Here is a 25,613-nt window from a genome sequence, read left to right as displayed (position 1 = left end):
TTTGCCCGTGGCTCAAATTCGTTCCACCAGCAGCAGTCAGTGGTGAACTTCAGATAACTGCAGTCACCATATGCATTGCCTTGATATTGGCTGGAATGACGACTTTATTTATAGGGCATTCGGACATTCTCCACAAGCGTTTTTCGCCGGCACATAATCCTGCTCGGAATTAAATTACCGTTTCTCAAACTGGTGAGGTGCAACGTTTGCACTTGTTCCGATTGGCTCCCTGCTGGGCACCCGGTATGGATGGCGAAGAAATTTACACCATCTGTCTTCTCTCCTTATGTCGGAGGAAGAACAAGAATCGAGCGAATCAGGATAATATCCTTCCGGATCATAACTTCTGCCGGCGCTACCATCGGGAAAATCGAAAGACTGCTGTTGAATTATTCTTGACAATATTTCACAAGTTACATCCAATAGGTACGTGCTGGCGGGGGTGACTTGTTCTTTGCTCTGTAAGTTTGTTTGACTACAAGAGATCAAATCAATTATTGCCAGTCAGTGCCGGGGTTTCAAAGTCATTCCGATGTATATGGCAGCATCTGTTGAAGTTGCCTTGGTATGGTACGATTCGGAGGAAAACAACACGGAAAAAACTAAAACAACATAAAACCGTCTAAGACGAATTAAGTACTGTCCATTTAATTCCACTAGTTAATTTTCGTTATCTTTGCAGATACGTATTTCGACTAAAGTCGAGTCGAGTACAAGACACTGAAGACGACCACACAGTTGTGGTCGAAATACGTATCTGCAAAGATAACGAAAATTAACTAGTGGAATTAAATGGACAGTACTTAATTCGTCTTAGACGGTTTAATACATTCCACTAAAAGAGCTTAATATATTTTTCTAAAACAACATATTTGGTGATACATAGAGCAAGTATCTCAGGATTGGGTTAATTTAGCTTAAATTTGATGGATTGTCATCATAGAACATATTGCAATTGAATTCCACTCCACCATGTGATAATCTTTAAGATATGTATTTAGGCCTCAACAGTTAGGTCGTTTTAGTGTCTCGTACTTTACTCGAATTTGAAAGAATTTTTCTTGGAGGTTTAAAACAATTTTCCTTTGAAATTCTCGTTGAGTTCCGTAAGAATTTATCGTGGGAATTTTGAAGAATTCAATGCTGAAATTGGAGAAAAATTTCACGAGGAAAAAAATACCCATGTGAATTTAGAAGAACTTTCGGTAGAAATTTGTACTTTTTCGTAAAAGTTTGAAAAAAAAAAAATCTAATGGAAAATTGGAAATTTAGAAGAATTCCCATTAGTTATGTCTAACAATATGTTTATAAAACTTAGAAGCAAAATCCTTTAAAATGCATACAAATCTTCCGTGAAAGTTTGAAAATATTCCACATGGAAATTCGGAAGAATTTTCAATTAATCTTCTGAAAATTTCCCGTAGAGATTAAGAAGTCTTTTTTCACGATAATTTGGAATAATTTCTCGTGAAAAAATTTGACTGAATTTCCAGTGGAAACAGATGAAATTACTAGTGGGAATTTAAAGCATTTTTCTGTTCAGAATGTGGAAGAATTTATTTGGATTTCAACGAGAAGTGGTTCAGTGGTTTACATGGAAAATTTGTGGAAGTTCCACTCGTTAGAATCCGCACGGGATGTTTTTTTTATTTCTAAGGGAGAATCACGGGAAATTATTTGTATTGCCCATTCAAAATAGCCTTCAGAAATTCAAAAGGGGAAGAATAATATGGCTGAAAGTCATTCGGCAATCGAACGTTAGGCCGTAATGGCTAATAGGTCGAAAACACTTTGACTAAAAATGTCATTTGACTGAACTGGTAATTTGGCCGAAAAAGCCGTTTGCCTCAACAGGTCGTTTATTTATTTATTTATTGTACATCGTCTTCAACTTATAAATTGCACAGACTGATTGTTTGAATTAATCATATTTAAAAAAAACTAATTTACTAACATTAAAGTCGAAAAACAACACCATTCGTTGAATAGTCTGCAGCATAAGTCTAATGGATTATTTTGACCGTAATGTGTGCGGTGGCCACGGATCTTTAACAGTTGATGATTCCTAAGTTGACGAGACGGTGCATGAAATCGAACATTCTCCAGGATGTAACGGCAGTCAATGATGCACGTTATGACGTCGAAAATAATATTTGATAGATCTTTCCATGGTAAGCGGCGCAAGGCGTAGTTGATGAAGCGTTTTTGTATTCTCTCGATGCGTTCAATGTGAACGGAATGATACGGAGCCCAGATTTGCACTCCATACTCTAGTATGCTCCGAATTAATGAACAATATAATTATTTGAGAGCATGGACATTATCTAACTGTGCTGTATTCCGCCGTAAGAATCCTGAAACTGATAAATGTTCCGTAGAACGAAGCTTTCTGTCGAGAACGTTTCGAAGGTCTTTGATCGATGTAATCCTCTGAAGCGCTGTGTGACTCAGACAATAGGCATAGGTTATAGAAGAAGATCGGCAACGAGTGAATGTTATGACTTTGCATTTAGTCGGGTTCATCTGCATACCATTGATCTTGCACCAGTTTGCAACATTTACAATATCAGTATGTAAATCACAACAGTCTACGAGCTTTATGCGGACGATTTGAAAACATACCGTGCCATAAAATCGTCCGCATAAAGCTGTTTTCCGGAGCTCAGGTTGTTACACAGATCATTGACGAAAAGAATGAAGATGAGCGGACCTAGAATACTGCCCTGCGGTAATCCAGAGGGAATGTCACAGGCAGTGTTGTAAAATGTCATTTGCATTCGTTTGTATAATTTTCCCAGAGCTTTTTCCAGAAGGTAGCTATCAATTCATGATGTATGACGAACTTATAGCGCTTAAATGTGCCTACAACTTTGTTTAACAAGACATTGCTGTAAATATGTAATCTGGGTCGTGGGAGGTAAAATGTCATTCAAATGACATTATGTCAAATGACACGTGACATTTTGGAGAGTTTTCACACTCCAGTCTAAGATGTTATATTTAGAGTACCCTTGAACAAAAATATAGCCCTACTCAAGCGTTATAAGTACATCTAAAATTATGCAATATATTTGTCTTCTAAAGAAAGTTATGAACAAATTAGTCAAATGACATGCAGATGACATTTTACAAGCCTGGTCACAGGGATCAGACTTGGCGCCGTGTACTTTGACGAAAGCCTTGCGAGAGGATAAGTACGATTTTAACCACCGAATGATCCAAGTAGGTAAGCCAAGTCGGTCAAGTTTTTCTATCGCTAGTGCATGTGGCACCTCGTCAAACGCCATTGAAAAGTTAAAATAAATAGCGTCGACCTGGCTACGGTTCTCCAAGTCGTCTAACACTGTATGAGTGAATGCCATTAGGTTGGATGTCGTCGAGCGCTTTTTCATGAACCCATGTTGATACTCGGAGATGATAGACTGTACTGCTGGGTATAACACTTCGTGCAAAAGACACTCAAAAACTTTGGCGAAACAGTTCAAGATTGATATCGGACGATAGTTCTCTACACTATGTATGTTTCCGGATTTGTAGACGGGAAGGATCGAAGCAAGCATCCAAGCTTCCGGGAAAACACTATCGCTTATAGATCGATTGAAAATTGAAGCAATAGGCATTGCCAGCGATGTAGGCCCAGAACGATGAAGGATCATTTTTAAAATTTGCTTGAAGGCTTTCCATGTACACACCTAGTTTTTATTTCTGCAGCTCGACAAAAATCCGCACAGGCGTGCGCCAGTAAAATAAAAAACTGATATTCCGGCAAAAATGATGTTAGCTGATTTTTGGCAAATTACTTGCTGATTTCCAGCAATTTTGACAGACATCTCGGCAAAAAACATGCTTGCTGGGGCACGGCTGTGCGAATCTCGGTAAAAGTTGACAATTTCTAGACAAGTAGACAAATTGACAAAATTAAGTGTGTACTCACGGAACCGACAATGCTGCATACGAGTATATTCTTTTTCAGCTAATCGCAGATTAGCCGCGTTCACTTCAATCCTGTTTCGGATGAACTTCTTTCTGCATTTCCGCAGACGATTGCGAAGATTCCGGAGCTTAGCTGTAGCGTCCACCAGGGTTGATTGTACTTCTTGGATGGTCGGCAAATTTTAACCGGCCCGTTTTCTCGGATGATCTGTTCGATGGTGCGATAGAACGCGGTAACAGAATCGTCGATTAAGGCATAATTCAAACCATGATTCCAGTTCAGGGCAGCAATCCATGCATTGACGATTTGATAATCACATCTGTTGAAGTCGTAGTCAACGGTAAATATTGGCACTGATCTTTCATCGCGAGAACGGACGTCAACGGTTAAAACTAGTGACTTGTGATGAGGGTCAATTTTCAAAACAGCAGATGGCGACTGGAAGAGATTTATTATGCATGGATCGCCTATGAACAGCAAGTCAAGAAGTTTGCCGTTCGCGTTCACAAGATCATTGATCTGATGCAGACCGGAGGATAACAAGGACTCTGATAGGGCAAGCTCCTGCTCAGTTGACGCGTTGATAGGCAAGTATCCGTTAACTTGATCATCGAAATATTCATTTGGTCTACGACCGAAAATGTTATTTGAAGAACGGGTAATATGGCCAAACACATTTTTAGTCAAATGGTCCTTTCTTATCAGTTACGATAGTGGTTCTTTATTCTAACCCTCCCTCTTTTCTAGTTATAAGAAAATCCGTGATGAACTTAATATTACTATTGGAAAATCAGGTATATAAAGTCTCTTTCTGCAAAACGATTTTTTTCGGCCAGTGAACCAGTTCGACCGAACGACATTTCCGGTAGTATGTCCATCTAAGCCAAAAGTATTTTAATTTCGGTCTAATGGTTTGTTCGGTCAAATGACATATTCGGATAAACAACTTTCGGCAATATGACTCTTCTCAACGTTTGACTAATTCGGCGAAGGCCATTTGTTCGAATCGAATGGTCGATTGTCATTTAGATTGTCAAATTTGGCTGAATTGGGCGATCAACTGAAACGTCGAAAGGTCCAAAATAGTTTGGCCGAAATGCCAGTTAGCTGAAAGCGACATACAGCCAAAAATTTGCATTTGCCAAAACATTACTGAACGGATCATATGGCCAAAAATGTCGACCCGTTTGACCTATTGGACAAATGGCTTTTTCGGCAACATATTCAGTTTGAACAAACAACACTTTCGGACATATGTCCATTTCAGCCAAATGAAATTCCGTTAACTTATTCGACCAAACAACTTTCGACCTTTAACCAAATGTCTTTCGGGCAAATGACCCTTCTCCATTCAACAATTTGATTTCACCGAGAAGTTCTTTAGATTGCTATTGAAAGTCGTCGTTCTTCGTAAATTTCACACGAAATTCTTTTGAGCTTCCACAAGACGTAATTCGATTTTTTTTTTCATTTTCGTGGGAAATTCTTCGGATATCAATCGGGAATTTTTACGGACTTCTACAAAATGAAATCATCGTGGAAAATCATAGATCAGCGGTGTGACACGGCGGCGCGCCAATGCATATATGTCGGTTGGGGCGTGATGCCAAAAACTACGGGCGGCAGTGACGCACACCTCTTGTCGGAAGATCCGGGTCGTTCTGCTTTGTGCGGCCGAGAAATCCAATAATGACTGCGCGTTTGATACCTAGTGCTAGAGCCGATATGGTTCTGTTTTGTGCGGTCGAAAAGTGAATCAATTAGTGCGCGTAGAGGTGTGCGCTGGTTAAGAAATCATCGGCGGCAGAGTTTGTCAAGATTTTCCTCGGCGGTGGAGTTATTAGGCAATATTTCTCAGGATTTTTGGAGACTCCTCGTGGAATTCTTCTGAATTTATGTGGGAAATTATGTGGAACTCCCTTCAGAAATTCTTCTGCAGTTCGTTGGCCCACAGGTCGGAATTGCCTCAGCTATTTTTTTTGACTGCCTCGGCAAATTCTTCAAAACTTCCTCAACCGATTTTTTGGAATGACGGGTGGCAACTAAAAAAATAGAATGAAAAGAATGGCTCGGGAAAAAAAAATACAAAGAAGTCAGTTCAATCTGATATATGTTATACAAAGAGTGGTCCTTAGTCTTCAAACTTAGACTAATGAGTATTAGTATATGCCGTGCTGTGCAGCTTAGTCTTGCTGGTATAATATGGCCGCTGTACGGCTCTATCACATCGATTTTCGGAATGCTGCTTCTGATCCTGCTTATAAGTTGCGTCGTGTCTTTAGCCTAACAATCACCTTTGTATACAATGGAGCTGAGTAGACCAAATAATGCTATGACAGTTTTCGAAACATTTTCACGCTTAAAATGTTCGACCGTGTACTTTTCCCATGATCTTTGTTCGCTTGAAAATTTTACAATGTACGCCGCAATACTTTTTATTTCTACGGCATGTTGTGAGCAATGTTGGAGTGAAAGTGTGTGTGTGACAATTCGAAGGATTCTTCACATAATGTCATATTCCTGTGAAAGCATTATTATTCTCAAAGTATTGAAGTCATTACATTTTTTTAGTTGCCACCCAAATTGTTCAATATTTCTAGGCCAATTCTTAGAAAATTCATTCGAAAATTCATCAAGAAATTCTTTAAAACTATTCGAAAGTTTCCACGCAAATTCTTCATAATTTCTTCGGAAAATTTGTAGGAAGCTCCACGGCATTTTTTTTTCGAATATCTTCGTTCAATTTTTCGGGATATGTTCAGCGAACTCTTCAAAATTTTCTCGGCAAATTCAATTAAATTTCCTCGGAAAATTCTTTGAAATTTTCTATGAAAACTGTTAGGCATTCCCTCATCAAATTCTACGAAATTTCCTCGGGATATACTTCAAAAACTTCCTTGTGGAATTTCACGCATTCCTTCTGAGCTTTATTGGCGAATTATTCTAAATTAAGTTAAGCAAATTCTTTGAGATTTCCTTGAGTAATTCTTCGGGCTTTACTTGGCAATTTATTCGGAATTTCCTAGGAAAAATCTTCTGGATTTTCTCGAAAAATTTCATGTGTAAAGGTTCCCCCAAACACACGCGATGCGACAGTCGCGACGCGATTCTATCGCTTGGCGACAGCGATTCTGTCGCCATTGGTATGGAAGCGTAAATAGAACATTGCCGGCAGCGACCGAACGATAGAATTGCGGCGACTAGTTGTCGCCGTCGCGGCGATGAAATCGCTTAGGTCTGGGGAAGCCTTAATGGCCTTGACAAATTCTTAAAAATTTCATTCTGGAATGCTTATTGCTTATGAATTCTCTCGGGAAATTCTTCGAATCTTTGTCCAGAAATTCTTCGGAATTGCTTTGGCTAATCCACGTGGTTGTTTTTTCTTCGACATTTCCGCCGGAAATTTACTCGGGAAACTCTTAAGAATTTCATCAGGAAATTCTCCGGAAACCCTGAGATTTTTTTTTTAAATTCTTTGGAATTTTCTAGGTTTTGTTTTAACTCACTCAAAAAATTCTTCTCTGGTTTATTTTTTTTTCAGAATTCAGCGGTCGAATATTCTTCAAAATTTCCAAGGCTAGTTTTTTGGATTTTTTTGCGGCAATTCTACTGTTTTGTACCAGCGTTAAAAAAACCGCTATTAAATAATGTGACTGAAAAAAAATCAACCTCCGAGAGTAATCATAGATCAGCGGATGTGATGAATTTTGAAAAGTGCGCGCCGGAGCACACATTTTGGCGGAGGTGTAACGTCAAAAACTGTCGGATCCGGTATCGTTGTACTTCGTGCGGTCGAAAAGTGAGTCAATTAGTGCGCGTTTCAATGTGTTCCCATTCAGAACGAAATCAGTTCGCGATTGTCGGCGGCGGCGTTTGTCATAAATATGGTCAGCGGCGGTGGCGCTTTCAGCGGAGTTTTCCGGAATTTTGAAGGAGTTTCTTTGGATTTCTAAGGGAAATTCTTTGTATTGTCCACAAGCCATTCTTAGGGAATTCCATGGAAAATTGTTCAAAAAGCGTCATTCGGCGGAAGCCATTTGGCCACACTGGTCGAATAACACATTAAGTTGAAAGTCATCTAGCCGAATTGCATGCTTGAACGGAAATGTCGTTTGGCCGAAATGGTAATTATGCCGAAAAAGACGTTTGCCCTAACAGGTCGTGCAGCAGAAATGTTCGTTTGGTCCTATAGGTCATGTGGTCTAAAACGCCAATTTTTGCATTTTGATCGTTTGGCAGAAAGGGTAATTGTTCTTAAATGTCATTTGCTGAACGAGTGATATCGACAAAAATGTCGACCCGTTCGGCCAAATGGCCCTTGCTGCCAAACGACCATTTCCCCCAAATGACACTCTAGGCCACAAGACCTATACGGCCAAACGACCTAATCATCCAAAGGAGTAGTTCTACGAACGACATTTCGGCTGTTATGACCCTTTTCGGCCCAATGGCGTTTTCAGTTATATGATCCTTTCTACCAAACGACAACGTCGGCCAAACGGGTTTCTGCCTAATAATTTGTTCGACTAAACAATTGCGGCCTTGTGAAGTGACGCGCTCGCGAGTGATTGTGGTATTTATTTATTTATTCATTGATCTATTTATTTATTGATTTATTCATTTATTTATTTATTTTATTTTATTTGTCCGGTGACGCGTTTTATTGAAATTGAAGTGAATCATTGAAATTTGAGTGAAACGTTTGATGGAATGGAGAACAGAGAAGCGTCATGTTCTTTGTGAAATGCAACATATTTGTACAACGCAAAAGGAAGTACCATTTCTATTACTATGTGTGATATGTGTTTAGGTAGATCAGCGCGTGATGAATATTTTCTGGTTTCAGGCCGTTTACCTCACAGAGCTATTGAATTTTATATCAGAAATCGCGAAAATACTTGAAATAAAACTTTTAAAATTTTGTTTAGTATAATTATCTTTAAAAGGCATGGTTTGATTTTTGTATTCGATGAACCTAGAAGAGTCGTTTTGCTCACTGAGCAGAAAGTACAAATTTGGTAAATCTAGATTTGTTCAACGGATAGTTGTTGATAGATTGAGGTTAAGAAATCGCCTGTGAATTATTAAAAGAACAAACTGTAAATAAAATCGATATTAGCATACTCTTTCGACAGCCGGCTGGCAAGAGTTTAAATAAAAACAGGTAAACAACATAGTATGTGGGTCGAATTGCCAGCTTGAGGCAAACCTCCATGACCTACCTTACCTTACCCAACCACCAACTCCGTAGAACTTATGAGGGCGTCGCCAAGTCGGGGGCCTCTCGTTAAGTAAGTTCTACATCAACATTTCCTTTCCTATCCCTAGTTACGGTAAAGATGGGCGTGGCCGGGAGTAGTAATCCTCATGCTTATGCCATTTTTATCTTAGATTGGAATCAAGAGTAACTCCCCACCTTGATTTCCGATAGCAATCTGGATAAGGATTCCATAAGAAACATGAGTATCACTAGTGTCCAATCTACGAAGTATACCGTAACAACGCTAACGCTAACGCTAACGCTAATAATTTGTTCGACTAAACAATTTCGGCCTTGTGGAGTTAGGTCAAACGACCCTTGCCGTCGTTTGGCCGAAAGTTTTTCAGCGGAAAGCCATTTATTCGACTGCTACTAGGTCGAATAACACGTGAGCCGAATGTCATCTAGCATAATTCCATTTGACCGAATTGAACGTTTGGCCGGAACGGATATTAGATCGAAAATGGTTTGGCCGAAAACGTCATTCAAATGAAAAAGACATACCGTCGTGCCGGGCTTCTTTTGACTCCGGGGGCTTCTTTGGATTTTTGATTATTACTAATTAACAAGACACTCGAATGTTTATAATGGCAATTGGATAGTAATTTACGTTGTAATTCTTGTTTCAAAATGTCCAAAGAAGCCCCCGATTTATCAAAAGAAGCCCCGGACGACAGTACTGAAAAAAATCTTTTGCCTCAACAGATCATTCACCCAAAATTGTCGTTTGGAAAAAAGCGCCATTTGGCCGCAAATGTCATTTAACCGAACGGTCATATGGCCGATAATTTCATATGGCATGAAATGCCGACCCGTTCGGCTAAATGGCCCTTTTTTCCTGAAGGGCAATTTCTGCCAAATGACTTTTTCGGCAAAATGACATTCTCGGCCAAATGATAATTTCTTCAAAATGGCCTATTTGGCGAGGCAACTTTTTCAGCCAAATGACATGTTCGGCCGTATGTCCATTTTCGGCCAAATGACTCAGCCAGATGGGTTTGAGTCTAATAGATTCTTGAGCCACTCGAGATATTCGGCCTTCGTTCAAATTACTTTCGGCCGAACGGCTTTTCTCCGTTAAACAAAAAATTCAACCAGTCATTCTTCGAAATTTCTATGGACAATTCTTTAGAGTTTTAACAGAAGTTTTTCGATTTTTTTTACTAATAACTTTTTTTCCATTTGCTCTTATGAGATGACCTATGTGATCCATCTAAATCATGGATATGTTTAAAAAAAACGGAAATTCTTTAGATAAATGCTTAATGAATAATGATTAGATGATCCATTATTCATTAACCATGATTAAATCTATGATTAATCACTAATGCTCTGCTTTGAACACATTGTGTAGAAAAAACCCAGATTAATCCACCTAGCGGTGATGGTGCCTTTCTCGACCTTCGTAAAATGTGTGTGCTTGAAAAAAGATGAGCTAGTGGCTAGGAGTAAAAAATACAAATTTCTTTGTCCGTTCTATGAAAATCAGATTATTCATGGCAAAGATATTGTAGATCCAGTTGAAAACCCAAAATCATATTTTGTCCCATTTCCGGATGTCGCAACTGCATCGCGAGTGGTGCCCGACTATGGCACAGTTGCGCACTACTCGCGATGCAGTTGCAACATCCGGAAATGCGATTTCGCGGGGCCTCGGTTCGGTTTTCAGCTTGATCTACAATATGCTAATAAGAATTTCGACATTTTTGTTTCCTTTTCCAATCTTTTTGACGTACATAACCCTGTTTTATTTCACCCAGTCATATATTTTAAAGGATATCACTTTTGGATGTTAGTTGAACTGAAGCTCCGACTACACAAAAAGAAAACGAAAATGTCATTCCCATCACGCGAGCGGAGGGCAATATTTGTTATGATATAAATCTCATGACCGTCTTTCCGCCAAACTCCCGTATGAAGTGGGAGAGACAGAGACATCATCTCAGTTCGTCGAGCTGAATCGATTGGTATATAACACTATGGGTCTCCAGGCCTTCTGTAAAAGTTTGGTTTTTGGAGCGAACATACAGCCTTCTCGTATAAAAAGGCTAAAATGGTGTTTCGGCCATAACTTCCATCCCATAGTCCGATCTAGCCAATTTTCAATAGGAAACAATGGGACAGGATTCTGCGTCGAATGCAACTTGTTGCGTGTGAATCGATTAAGGTTAGGTGTCCGAAAAATAGGTGACATTTTTTGTGATTTTTATGAAAAAAGGTATTTTGGTCATAACTTCCGATCCCATAGTCCGACCTGTCCAATTTTCAATAGGAAATAATGGGAAAGGATTTTGCGTCGAATGCAATTTGTTGCGAGCAAATCGGTTGAGGATAAGTGTCCGAAAATGAGTGACGTTTTTTACGCGATTTTTTTGTATGAATTTGTATTTTGACCATAACTTTCGATCCCATAGTCCGATCTGGCCAATTTCAAATAGGAAACAATGGGACAGGATTCTGCGTCGAATGCAACTTGTTGCGAGCAAATCGGTTGAGGATAAGTGCCCGAAAAATGAGTGACATTTTTTACACGATTTTTTCGTATGATTTTGTGTTTTGGCCATAACTTTTGATCCCATAGTCCGATCTGGCCAATTTCAAATAGGAATCAATGGGACAGGATTCTGCGTCGAATGCAACTTGTTGCGAGCAAATCGGTTGAGGATAAGTGCCCGAAAAATGAGTGACATTTTTTACGCGATTTTTTCGTAGGATTTTGTATTTTGGCCATAACTTTCGACCCCATAGTCCGATCTGGCCAATTTCAAATAGGAAACAATGGGACAGGATTCTGCGTCGAATGCAACTTGTTGCGAGCAAATCGGTTGAGGATAAGTGCCCGAAAAATGAGTGACATTTTTTAAGAGAGTTTGACGTATGATTTTGTATTTTGGCCATAACTTTCGATTCCATAGTCCGATCTGGCCAATTTCAAATAGGAATCAATGGGACAGGATTCTGCGTCGAATGCAACTTGTTGCGAGCAGATCGGTTGAGGATAAGTGTCCGAAAAATGAGTGACATTTTTTACGCGATTTTTTCAAATGAATTTGTATTTTGGCCATAACTTTCGATCCCATAGTTCGATCTGGCCAATTTCAAATAGGAAACAATGGGACAGGATTCTGCGTCGAATGCAACTTGTTGCGAGCAAATCGGTTGAGGATAAGTGCCCGAAAAATGAGTGACATTTTGTTGAGTAGTTTTGCGCACACACACACACACACACATACACACACACATACACACACACACACACACACACAGACATCACCTCGATTCGTCGAACTGAGTCGATTGGTATATAACACTATGGGTCTCCGGGCCTTCTATAAAAAGTTTGTTTTTGGAGCGATCATATAGCCTTTACCGTATACTTAGTATACGAGAAAGGCAAAACTGACAGGTTCACATCACTTATTGAAGTGAATCCAGATCCAGTGATGGCCACTAACTAGCTAATAACCCTTCCTGTGATTTTTGTGGAGACGCAGAGGTCAACACGGTCTTCAAATAGCAAAACCACCTACTAATATTCCTTCCATCTTCTTAACAGACTACAAAGACGTGGCCGGCGCTGTAATTTATCATTTCAGCATTTGAGCTACTGGAACTTGCACATTGAGAATGTTTGAACAATCCTAAACAATCATTAAGTTGATTCTTTGTGCATTTTTTTCTGATTCTGGTCAATCACGGACCAGCAACCATTCATATGTGTAGTCAATCAAAGATAAGTTAAGCTAAACCTCGAAAATAATCCGTGGAAGAAGAATTCCCTTTGGAACTTTCCTCTCTCTCATAGTTGGATCCACTGACTTCAGTGTTTTCAACAAAAAATCGATCACCCACATAAAAATTCAAGAACCGTGTTCGGTTTTGTGTTGCTGAGCTATTGACTTCACTTTGGGGATAATCTGCCTTTAGATCATTATTTCTTATCGAATAGTCATAGTTCTATCGAGTCCAGGCACTTCGGTCGATAAATCCAGCTAAGCACTTACTTTCTTGCAAATTTAGGACAGCAGATGCGTGATTTGATCGAAAGATCATTTAAGATTATCTTTGTATGGGTCCCATCATATATGTCAATAAGAAGGCGGACTCAGTGTTGCGAAACTCTTACTCGTGAGTAAAAAAATACTCACTCTTTACTCATTTTGTGAGTAATACTCAGGCCATGAGTTACTCACTAAATACTCATACTCACGCAGTGAGCAGGACACCAAACTCACAGCGAGTATTACTCACGCAGTGAGTAACTCGCATGTGAGTTTGGATATCAATACTCTCATGTGAGTGAGTATAATTGCTCGTTATGAGTATTGTGAGTAAAGTTTAAACATACATTCTGGATATTTTTGATTGTTCATTTGAAAGAAAAAATCATTAGTGAAATTATAAAAACCATTGATAAAAATAAAAAGTTTCATTGGTTCTTTTTCGTAGAGAGTTGTGAATGTTCAAAACCAAAGTACGTAAACTTTTGCGACAACCATGGTTCAAAAGTTGCGAACTGTTCTGGAATTAAAAGTTTGAACTTTTAAAACTAAATTATAGGACTGTCAAAAAGAATTTAATACATTGTGGATTGTGGACCCTCCTTAGCCATGCGGTAAGATGCGCGGCCAGCGAGACCATGCTGAGGGTGGATAGGTTTGATTCCCGGTCCGGTCTAGGAAATTTTCGGGTTAGAAAATTTTCTCGACTTCCCTGGGTATAAAAGTATCATCGTGTTAGCCTCCCTCATGATATACAAATGCAAAAAAGGTAACTTGACTTAGAAACCTTGCCGTTTACAACTGTCGGAGAGCTTAATGAACACCAAGCTGCGAGGCTGCTGCCCAGTGGGGGTTGTAATGTCAACGAAGAAGAAGAAGACATTGTAAATAAAAGAGTTGAATAGTTTCACTCAGGAAGGAGCAGTTTTCCGCCCAAAGAAGAAGCCTCCCACCCCATTACCCATTTCTTTTTTCATTTTCATTAAATCATAATATATTTTTGTTTTTCTAATTCATAATTTTAATCATCCTTCACGAGTTGTGGAAGCTTCAAACGCTATCTAAAGTCGCTCGTTGCATGCATTAGCATATTTATATTGCGCTATAGTTTTTTCTCGAGCCTATGACAAGCGCGGTGTCATCATCATCAATAGACATATCCCGCTGTTATCATTAAAAAGCAGTATAAAAAAATATTGCCCAGAACATCCTGGCTACGATCTGGCGCTGGGCTAAACAATAGGATATCAGTAGCCTGGTTTTTCAGTTGGTCATGAATTGTCAAAAAGTTACCTGTAACAAAAAAAAATCTCGCATTAGTATACCGTCTATTAGATTAAATCTGCAAAATAGCACCTAATTTAGTTTACATAAGTACCAGAAGCTCGGAAGTCCTGCATTCTACACGCAAATTTGCTGATCTGAAATATAATAGGGGGAATGACGGCTTTGGCAGGTTTTGTTCTATTATTGGCAGGGGGTTTTTTATGACTGACTAGGCTCAAATTTGGCCTAAACATTCTTTGCATATCAAAGAATATTGTGGTCAAATTTCATAAAATTCGGTCAACAAAAACCCCCCTGCCAATAATAGAACAAAACCTGCCAAAGCCGTCTTTCTCCCTATTTATTATCCTACCTTCCAATTCGATGGATGTTCGGTGCCTCAGATATTTCCTTGCCGACTCTGAGCCCAAAGACCAGAAAAGATGTAATGAATTGTGCTGCTATATACTCGCACCGCTTTTTCCGAAGATTCTGATCAAATTAAGCATTATATTTTTATTTTAATATAACTTCTATTAAATACATCAGAGCTTTAAACAAAAAACTAAACAGTTGACCTGTTACCACCTACCAAAAACTGACCTGACCAAAAAACTAAACAGTTGACTAAACAGTTTTTGTTTACAACGATGTCGATGTTATCACTCAATGAAAATAGATAGAAGGTGTGAAAGAAGACCAAATGCAAGTGATTAGGGTAAATGATGTATCTTGGACAAGCGCAGGACATTCATTAGAAAATATATCGAGATTGAATAGTATAAAACAATTGAAAACCACTAGGTTCATCCAAATTCATAACCTATGATTAGTCTTGTGTCTCCTTTGCCCAATTTTTGAGTAAATTACGTTTACTAGGTGTAAACTGTGATATACTGCGAACTGAAATATTTTCTTTTTGGACATCAAATATATAATTTCGACATGGAAAATGCATATATTTTGGACAGAGTCATTTTCTCCTAATTTAAAAATGGCCACCTACAGATCTCTATGGCATGACTTACCTACACGTATCCACATTCATTTAAATGCATTTATTTGCTTAACTGACATAGATTAAACCAGAAATTAACATTTTTTCGCAATCTTATCGATATCATTGAAAACAGCCTGAAAGTTGGCATTTAATGGTTCATCCATGTACTGTACATGGGGTGACCAATATATGTCTGATGAATAAAAACATAACTTCATTTTGGTCACTCCTTTTTCATCCGTCTCAAGTGCATGTTAAGCGATTGGAATATGTTAGTATCTCAATTACAATCAAACTTTGGCCGCAGGACCTCAAGATTGCCATTTGAACCAATTTAAACGTGTTTCAGGTGCATGTTACGAAGAGTTCTATAATGCATGTTCTCCTGCATACTGGCGTCTAGCAGGCACTTTGGTAGATAGCTTTACATTTTAGATAATTTTAAAGATAAATAATAGTTGATTTGTGAATTCTCATCAGGAGCCGCTAGAGTTGAGGTAAAAGTATGCAATGATCATACTTTCGATAAAAATTTTCCTACACATTATCTAAAATTGATCGAAGAAGCTCAGGCTTGTCCAAAATATGTACATGTCCAAAATATATCATTTACCCTAGTGGATGATGGAAAATATAAACAGCAAATGGTGACGTACATATTTGCACGGCTTCTTATGGGAGCTCGTTCGAATGTAGTAGTGGAAGCTTTTTCGCCATACACGAAAGGCACGCACACAATATATGGATTTCCATACCTTAGTACAGAGTGTATGTAAATAAGGGTGCCGACACTGTCAGAATTGGAACAAAATTCATCTGTCATTCCCATACAAAATCTTGTTCCAAACGAGCAGGAGACCTGTCAAATGCGGCACATGTCGCCACTCTTAATTACATACACTCTGCCTTAGTATTTATTTTCATTGGTCATCACTACAGTGACTATAATAACAGTGTCGTCAAGTGTCAGAATTGGAACAGAATCGTCTGTCAGTTCCATACAAATGCGCGTTCCAAACGAGCAGGAGATCTGTCAAACGTGGCACATGACGTTACTCTTCTTGTAGGACTCTAGTCATCACTAATCAGTTCCGCGACGTAAATAGTAGGAATGGGCGATATCGATACGATATATCGGGAATCGATATTTTCACTTCGATTAATCGTATTGAAGTACAGTGGGAGTTTTGTTTTAACAGATGGACAAAAATAATTTCAAACTTGCGACAATAAAATCGACAAAAAAATATTATGCATCTCGAGATAAAATAGAATACTGCGGTTTCCTGCTGGTTGCTTCTCAGGTAATCGCAACGGTCACTAAACACAACAGAGTCAATGAAAATCTCACCCACCGTATGCACTTGCCATGATAAACACCCTCCATGTACTCAGTGACTCCGGTTGCCTCTCACTAATACAATCGAACACTGCTGTCATTTCGCGAAAAGCACGTGGTTTTGTTTTGAGCGGGAAAATTCTGCCTATCTTTTAACACGGCGGCTATCTTGACGTTTACCTTCGCAGTTGAGCCTGCGAGTGTAAGACCGCCGCAGTACTCTAGAAAAAGATAAGCGCGACAATACTGGTATGTTCAATACATGGCATCTTCTCAAATATTGTACAAGTATTGAATCTAATGCAGGATCTATTGAATAGTGGAAAAAACAGACAACAATCAATATAAATCTCGGGTACTTATTCAAAAGGACGTATGTGATTTTGTAAACAAAGATTCAAACGTCGATTTGTTCAATCTGATGGCCCTCCCACGCAAACCTTCACCACAGACAGGTAGGGGAACAATGTTATGGATTTTACACAGGTTAGGGCAAGAGAGCGCAAACGTATTCGTGAAATGTCGGAAACAGTAACAGTGTTCGTTTCGCACGACGACGGCGGTGGCTCGGGTGTCGGAAACAAAAGAACGGTGACGTCAAACTCACACCTCATGAATGAAATTTGGTGTGAGTTTGACGTCAGCAATCAGCTGATCAGAAATGTTTACACTTTTTGAGCTAATAATACGAACAAAAAGCACGCTCAACCGGACCTGTATAAAATAAATGACATTGGTAGGGGAAGCCTTCGGCTACCTGTTGGTGGTGTTGGTTTGCGCGGTAGTGCAAAAGATATTTTAGTTACTAGATAAAGATTGTCGCTTCAGTTCCCTTTGTTCTGCTGTCCGGAACATGTTGGGTATCAAGCTGTCAAATCGTATGGATTTTCCTTCTTTGACATTTAGCTCCCCTATCCTCGCCAGCAAAAGATGTTCCGGACAGCGACGACAGCGACAATCTTTATCTAGTAACTAAAATATCTTTTGATGCCATCAGATTGGACAAATCGACGTTTGAATCTTTGTTTACAAAATCACATACGTCCTTTTGAATAAGTACCCGAGACATAAAGAACACTGTCATTAGCCAGGCCATTAGTAAATAGTGTGAAGAATTTTGCTTCGACTTCGCGAATATTATTCACCTAGTTAAATAGATACATAATTTAATTGATTTCAAGGGAAAAAAGTGATTAAGTATCTATATATGGTAAGAAAATTAATTTATTTTAGCTTAAAGCTTGCAGACTTGCTCATTTTTGGATATTGATACCGAATGCAGAATGTAGCAATGTATGCCAAGGATGGTAGGGGCTCTTGAGGTTCTTACGAAGCTGACCTCGGTTTTAGCGTTCGCTCTCCGACGTCAACGCTGCCCTAGTTTCCTAACGTCGCCACTTTGCACACAGTATTCTGTGTTCCTGGAAAAGGAAGCGTTCTTATCCGGCCCTGCAGATAGATCCGGACCAAACGGCATCCACCAAAATTAACAGCATGAATACCCTCAAATTGAATTTGAAAACAGCATCCGATTTCGCAAAACAACCCACCGTAGCTGGGTAACAACAAAACCAGCCGTCGCCGATATTTGCTTATGTGGCCTCAACAGTTTCGATAAATCTGTATCGTTGTGAACGAAGTCTGTAGGCTGATAAATCAGCAAGTGGATACCATTGTCTCAAAACGACGGCTCGAGAACTGTTACAAAAGCGAATTTCAAGTTGAACGGAGATACCGTTAGCACGACCTTCCTTCGCTGCAAGCAACATGCCTACACTACATCACTCTCGGGATCCTCCACCGATAGCTGCATGAGGGCGCGATGCAGTTGCATGATGAAGTCACCTACTGCGTCACAGCAGGTTCGATCGGCTCTTGAAGTTAGGCATCACAGGTGAAGGAATCCTAAACCCACCAACTGAATCACCGTAGAAAGAATGAATCATTTCCTTCTCCCCAAAATTCGAGGACTCAACTAGGATGAAGGGCTAAACGCAGATAGCTATAGCTCTACGGACCGCTGGACTGGATAGCATCCGATTATACGCGTAGATTAACATTTACGGGCATCCGGAGACACCACCATGCAGAATCTGGCTGGCAATCTGACGATGCGACACCACCGGCCCATCTGCTTTCAGACGTGTCCCACCAGAACAGTCTCGGATCGGTACCAAGCTCGGGAACTCTATTTCAGTCGGAAACCACCATCCACCGTAAGCTACACGGTACATGTATAGTTCTAAAGCTTTCTAGACAGGTATTTGCGGCAAGTTTTTGCACTTCAGCACATTTCTTGAGACGGAATTTCTATCGTTAGGTACAATTTCACCATTACTGCATCTTTAATGCTAAAATACGCACATTTCTAGACTGATATAAATATGTGTTGACTATGTCCCATCTACTGTCATATTGATCCTATGTATTCAGCAAAATGTATAACAATTAAGTAAACCACCTACTTAATACGCAATATTTATTACAGTACAAATTCAAAGGGAAATTGGTACAATTATTTTGTGTTGAAGTATTTTGTGAGTAAAAATTACTCATGAGTGAGTAAATGAATTCTTCATACTCACTCACGAGTATGAGTATTACAGTTCAAACTCACGTATGAGTATACTCTCAGTGAGTTTGAATTGGAATACTCAAACTCACGAGTGAGTGAGCAGGTTTCAAGCGATGCTCACTCATTTCTCAACACTGGCGCGGACTCGCTAGCAAAGATGGGTACACAGGAAGGTGGAGTTAATGATAGACAAATCTCGATCAAAACCTGTTCAATTGCAATAAACCTGGTCGATTGCAACTTATGTCAGTGTGGAGCCAATTAAGATGAGATCAATCACGTAATTTGGTTCTGCTCAGAAAATGACGCCTTCAGAGAGCAACTATTGGATACCATTGTAGAGTGGTTTACCCTAAGGGAAGGTAAAAGGGCTCGTCTGGCATTAAAGTCTAATTGTACTTATATTTTTTTCTCGTTTCTTTATTTTTGTTACATGTACCTCAAAGCTAAGGCCATCTGGAAGATGCTCCCTGACGAACCATGATTTGAGCACGACGCTACGCCACACCATTTACGACGTCAAATAACCGGATGAGCAGCTGTCATAGTGTCATACACTGAGCCTTCCAAACAAACTTAAAAAAAACAGAATTTCCATTGCCAAATTATAAAAAAGCATTCAAATTACTAATAATATTGATATTAAAATGACAAATTACAGCAGTTTCATAACTGTTCATATAGATTAGATCAATAATGTCCCTAATTGATTACATACGATATCTATTCATCTTCAACACACCCCCGTCAAGAATAGATGTTCGTTTTCCTTGGAACCATTTGAGGATGTCCTTTACCATGTTTCACCCTCGACAGCAAAGTTACGTCAATAAGTGTTAGTTTGCACTCTGGATTGTCATTAAAAATGATTGATTGGAACAATAATGAACATCGTGCGCGTGAAGCCCGAGAAAGACCGCACTTGGGGGCAGACGTAAAGAACTCGTTAGAGGACGACATAACTTACTTCTAGTTAGTTATGTTTCGAATGAAGCGTTTTCCATGTGTAAATGCGATACCATTTAAACGCTTTATTTAGTCATCTCGTATCAAATGTGCTGAAATATTTTTTCCCTAGCATTTTCGCATTATTAAACTACTTACGAGGCAATTATTTCATTGTTGAAATTATTTGCAACTATTACAACGAATAAATAGAACAAGTTGCTCGTACCAGCCTTGTGAATATTATTCCTGTGAAAATTTCTCGAACTGGGAAAAGTTCAACAGCACTGAATAACTATTCCACCTGATTTGAGCTGCAGCCGTTCTGTGGAGAGTGTAATCATGATTGACGGAAAGGTTTCATCTTCCAACTTTCGCTGCGAACAATCATTCTACATGCATACGCTGTTACGAGTTCTACGGCAGCACTGAGAAAAAGTTAGTGAAGGCAACAATCAGTCCTCAAATCCCATTGCTGCTGGATTGCAGTGTCAGGAAAGTGCAGAATTGCTCTAACTTTTTTTGTTTCAACGAGCTGCATTTTTTTTTGCAAACGTGCAGCATTTCATGATGACTCTATCGGAAGCATTGAATTACAATTTACGTACAACTCATCTGACATACTTTAAGCGAATTACGAGGAGGTGGAATCAGAATCCGACAAGAACGATTAGTGATGACACACAAAGCGGAATAACAAAGAAAGATGTTTATTGTACATGACCCTAACAATCCTCTGTTGAATCCAACATCGCAGAACGATTGATGACGTTTCCGGTTGATAGGGAAGATGCTCACCAGGGACTACCGCATCATGAGTGGGCAGCCAAGAGAAGAAAGTACCATCTCGATGCCGTAAATTTTATCCCCTATCAGGTCAAACGACAATGTTTGTCACACAAACACATATCAGTAAAGCTCATTTGTCACCGAAGCGTAGCCTTGACTAGCGACGGATATTTTGGCACCGTCATTACTGGTTTGCCCTTAATGTGTGAAACATCTACTTTTTTGGGGTATGTCACAGTTTCTTACAATAACGAATGGCGCACAACTGATCAATTCACCTACTGAGAATGTTGCGTTAACTTAGGTTACGGCTCGGTATTGATGCAAACATGCATCCGTTTATACAATCAGATAGTGTCGTCTGGTTTTACGGTACGCATTTCAACTCAATTTTTGATTGAAGTTCCATTTCCAACTTAAGTGCGACGACAGTAAGAAGCTACTTAGCAAATCCCGCAGGATTTTTTGTAACGATTTTCTTTTCATCACCACACGCGCGCTTGAACCTACGTGAAATAGTTGGATTTGCGCCATAAAAACCGCTCCACAGAAAAAAGTAGGAGAAGCAGAAATTATGATCCTGATGAATAATGGATAACGATAAATCTTCATAAAAAAAATACGAGATGAAACTTCGTTGTCATTCCACTACTGACCAGGGTGTCTCGTTTTTTTGCCTTGCCCACCGGCTTTTTCTATGATACTGCTACCGATAGTTTTGCCACAAGGTTTTTTGTTTCCAACATGGATGAATGCACTCACCATAATGCAGAGGATTCCATTCTACTGGGAAAACGATGACAGTTTTATGATTGCTGGGATAATTGCTTGCACCTGAAATTGAGAATGAGTTGAACGCTGATTAGTTTCGTAGTTGTGAATGGTTGACTGAAATAAAATAAATTTGAGGGAATAATGGAAGCTAATTAATGCCATCAGTGGCTATTACACAATTAACAATAGCAAAACAAGTTTGGTTTTGGATGAAAAGAACAGTTTTTGATTGGAAACTGGTCCTAGGAAATTCAGGAAAAAATATTGAAGAGTCGATTAAATGAACGAAACCAGATTGAATGAACTACACATGCGAGTCTTCTCATTGGTTAGATTAATCACATTGGTTTTAGAACTTCACAAAACACTATCCTCGCATCCATTTAGTTGATTTCAAAATAAAATTGCATTTCAATGGTCCTGATCAAATCCCAACGATTGGCCGTTTCAGTGTACGCTTCATATCGATGAAATGGTGCATTCGTTCATGTCCGACATGGATCTGGTTGGAAGAAAATTGTTTACCGCACATATCCGCAGTTGTGTGTGACCGAGATTGAAAAGATCGAAGCCGAAATTCAATTATTGTGCCAATTTGTTTATATTTGACCGCAGTAGCATTTTCGGTACGTTCGGATAAAACCAAATTCACCACTTATCACAACATGAAATGGAGGAATCGCGGACAGCACATTTTACTCTTCTTTTACATTAAAATGTAAGGGATATGCGGTCAATATGCGCCCCCTAAGCTAACTTAATTTAATAGTGATTTCCTCCGAAAACATGTATTTTCGAGGTGTTCATTCATAATCTAACACATTAGTCATTTTATGGTCCTAAAATTCCCATGTAAAGCTAGCAAAATCGCATCAAAACGATTTTATTCCAAAATCGAGAATTTCAATCCAAAATGAACGATGCTGGGCAATATGCGCCACCCAAAACTGATAATCAAAATATACCAATATTTTCACCAACATTTTCGAGCTCTTTTACACAAGATTAGTGTTAACTCTATCCTTTCAGTTAGTCAATGTCTCAAGTTGGTGGTAAAGAGGATTTTTTTTTTGGTTTGAAGAAAAAGCATTGAGGGCAGAAAAGCCGAAATTGCGTTACAATGCATAATGGTCGGATTCGTAAAATTTCACTACATAAATCGATAACTCGAAAACTATCGGTTCGGTGCTACAGTTTTGACGTCTTCAGAAGAAATGATCTACAAGAAAAGATCTATTTTTGGTGTAAGTTGCCATTAGGATGGCCCTTTTGTGATTCTTTTTTTGAAAATATATATATATTTTTAAATTGATTATCAAAAAAGTGTCACAAAAGAGCCACCTAATGGCAACTTACACCAAAAATAGATCTTTTCTTGTAGATCATTTCTTCTTCAGACTTCAAAACTATAGCACCGATAGTTTTCGAGTTATCGATTTATGTCGTTAAATTTGACGAATCCGACCATTGTGGAATGAGCCAAAATAACATTTTATTTTTAAAATTTTTAATACAGGGGTTTTGTTTGAGTTTTGCTGTTTGATGGGTTACATATGTTTTTTGGCTTCAGCTGCCTTCGATTTTGAGACAAAATTTGGGATGTAGGGGAAGAATGGTCAATATGCGCGCCTTGAGCAAATCTCTTAATTTAATGGTGATTTCATCCGAAATAGTGTAATTTCGAAGTGTTTATCAATAATCTAGCATATCAGTCATTATATGGTCCAACAATTTTTGGGAAAAACCAACAATATTACAAGAAAATGATTTTATTTCAAAATAGTGCATTTTCTTTTAAAACTAGTTGACCCGGCAGACGTTGTCCAGCATAGTAGGCGAAAATGCGCGTTGCGAACAGCCCATGTGAAACTCCCATACGAATCCTTATTTTAGTTTTTAACGATTTACACAACTTTACTAATAATTTTTGACTGAGTAAATATCATATTAACCCGTCGGAAACTATAACAAATGTAACTGCTGAAGGAATGAATAAAATCCATCTTGCCGTTTTTGAGTTATGCGGATACAAACACAGACCATTTCATTTTTATTATGCAGAAGATATAGAAGATGAACGACGCTGGACAATACGCGCCACCCAAAAATGATACCGTGGGGCATCGAAATCCGTACACTTAAGCACCTTAGTATATGAAAAAATCATTAGAAAATAGGAATCGAATGTAAATAAAACATTTGTCAATGACACTGGAGCACGAAGGCTTCTACTTGTGAAGTGTTTCACATTTACTCATTAAAAACTACGAAAAACATTATAAAATAATGAATTAAATCAACTACTCCTGACTCGAAATCCGTTCACCGTGGACGGATTTCGAATCAAACGATCAAAATCAGTACAGCTATCTTTTAACTAAATATTTAAATTGAAACAGTCTGATTGAGAAAACTACCACTGTAAATAGTTCGATACGCACTTTGAGAAGCGATCCCTTCGATTTGAATTCCGCTTATCTTTTGTAATGATTCGCAATTAGCAATTAAAACACAGTCAGTTTTGGTGCAATTATGCTCTATCCGAAAACAAAATGGCGGCACAAACTCCGCGTTTGGTGGGTGGAGATTTGTTTTTGATTTTTATTGTTTAATTTCGAAGCCTTCTTTCCAATTCTTTGCCCTAAAAGCTTACTCTCAAGTATCTGAACAGGATAAGATTAATTATTCCAACATTAATTACCTTTAACCCCCTTTAATTTATTGATATCTCATGAGGTGGACGGATTTCGGTTCTGTACGGATTTCGGTCCCGCACGGAGTCAAAATATTCCAATATTTTTCACTTTCACTCTTTTGTAAAAGATTAGTGTCAGTCTTATACTTTAAGGTAGTCAATATTTTGGACTAATTGAAAAAAGGTGAAAATATTTTTTGTGGACACAGAACTGTGTAATAAAAATCCTATTCGACTAGATGCTGATGTCATATTAGAAATTTAGAGACAGTACTTGTCGATAGAAAAACCCTTCCGCACGCGATGGCACATGAGCAAATCAAACCACCTTCCTTTTGCTTCCACACTGATATTCTTCCCTCCCCCTTCGTACGGGAGTTTGGCAGAAGGAAGGTCGGACGATTATATGCCATCACAAATATTGCCCTCCGCTCGCTTTCAAATCGACTTCTATGAAAAAAATCTTCATGCCTGCCGTATCCTAACGGAACTAGCAATTCTATACTTTCGCCTCTAATTCTATCATGTTCGTCTAAGTTTGGATGATGATATTAGCATTTCCATATCATTCTTAATAATTTATCTAAAGGATAACTCGTCTAGCTTAAACCTTTGTAGGGGTATGTGGCGGGACCATCATCATCATCATCAGCCTTGCATAAGAGGTAAAATATCAAAAAAATAATACCAAAAATTAATATGCACAATACTTCAGGCATAGGCACTCTGTTATTACAATGCCAAAAGCATCACCAAGTATTAATCGTTTGGTATGGAAATACCTAAGTATGTTATGAATAAAGTATTCTGCATATTAGTTTTGGTATTATTTTTTGGCATTTTACCTCTTATGCAAGGCTAGTTCATAACAGAGTCTATGGTATCGAGGTAGTCGCTCCGGCTCGGGAACATGCGAATTGGAGTGACTAATTCTTGTTACAAAGTGACCCATATATGTGGGGTCAGTGTACATGTTTAAGCATTAATAAATACATCGTGTTATTTATTGGAGCTAAAAATCTAGAAGAGGCCGAA

The 25,613-nt window shown here is 38.8% G+C and overlaps 1 protein-coding gene across 5 annotated transcripts in view; it reads right to left on the bottom strand.

Moving 5' to 3' along the window:
• Positions 1-25,613, bottom strand: part of LOC134213685 (stress-activated protein kinase JNK) — a 276,561-nt gene that overhangs the window by 56,171 nt on the left and 194,777 nt on the right. For 3 of the 5 annotated variants that reach the window (XM_062692961.1, XM_062692957.1, XM_062692958.1), the window contains one exon: positions 21,872-21,943. The exons of the other annotated variants lie outside the window; for them this stretch is intronic. The gene's annotated coding sequence lies outside the window, so the exon portion shown is untranslated. The remainder of the gene's footprint in view (positions 1-21,871; positions 21,944-25,613) is intronic. 5 annotated transcript variants of the gene reach the window in all.

This window comes from Armigeres subalbatus, chromosome 2, assembly GCF_024139115.2.
Source record: "Armigeres subalbatus isolate Guangzhou_Male chromosome 2, GZ_Asu_2, whole genome shotgun sequence".
In the NCBI taxonomy this organism is placed as follows: domain Eukaryota; kingdom Metazoa; phylum Arthropoda; class Insecta; order Diptera; family Culicidae; genus Armigeres; species Armigeres subalbatus.
This window is presented reverse-complemented; position numbering and strand designations above follow the sequence as displayed.